Source organism: Macadamia integrifolia, chromosome 10, assembly GCF_013358625.1.
Source record: "Macadamia integrifolia cultivar HAES 741 chromosome 10, SCU_Mint_v3, whole genome shotgun sequence".
Classification (NCBI taxonomy): domain Eukaryota; kingdom Viridiplantae; phylum Streptophyta; class Magnoliopsida; order Proteales; family Proteaceae; genus Macadamia; species Macadamia integrifolia.
In genome coordinates, this window is record NC_056566.1 from 29,455,703 (window position 1) to 29,456,557 (window position 855).

At 39.2% G+C, this 855-nt stretch overlaps 1 protein-coding gene across 1 annotated transcript in view; it reads left to right on the forward strand.

Moving 5' to 3' along the window:
- The window catches only part of LOC122091754 (beta-glucosidase 11-like), a 10,877-nt gene that overhangs the window by 5,589 nt on the left and 4,433 nt on the right, over window positions 1-855 (forward strand). The window lies entirely within an intron of this gene.

Below are 855 nucleotides of genomic sequence, written 5' to 3' on the forward strand. Positions count from 1 at the left end.
TGTTTATGCATAATACATGTTATCAATAGTTTTTTTTAATAAATTCTTTATGCAAAAGTGTTTAAAAAAATGTTTCCTATCCATTTATGTGTGTATCTTTAGCGTATCTTAGTGTATCTCCGATACAATACGATACCTTCCGATACGTATCTTAATTTTTGCCGATCGATACGACGACCGATACCGATACTTTAATCCTTGGAGAGAGATGTGGAGAAGGCAACTGTGTTGGACTCTCTTCGTTCTGCTGACTATAGCCACGGTGGGTGTACCTCAAACGAAGGCCGTGGAGCCGATAAGCAGAGATGATTTCCCGTCGGAGTTTGTATTTGGTTCAGGGACCTCAGCTTATCAGGTCAGTTAACTCTTCTTTTGATTTGAGCTTTCTTATTGTTTTAATTTTGAAACAAGAAAAGAGATGATGACGAGGAAGATGGATTGAAGGTTGAAGGGGCAGCGTTCGAGGATGGAAGGTCTCCTAGCGTCTGGGATACTTTCGCTCACTCTGGTCAGTCCCCTTACTTCTCTTTCTATCAAAATCATTTTTTTTTCTTGGGGGGTAATCTTTTCCATCACTATGCCAAGTAAAGGGATACTGTAGAGGATTTTTATCCCAAGTAAAGTGGTTCATTTCACCATAATTTTCTTACCCTTTCGAATACTTTTTTCTAATTTACTTACTGATCTAGAAAACTTTGTCCAACATCATATAGGTACAAAAGTTTCCCCACTTCTCTGTAGTCTAGTTGAATTGTCAGTTCAATATTTGTTTCTTTTGCCACTAAAGTAGGAGCTCTTGAGTTCTTATTCTCTTCTTCCCCCAACCCCACCACAACCCCCACCCCCGCCAAAAAA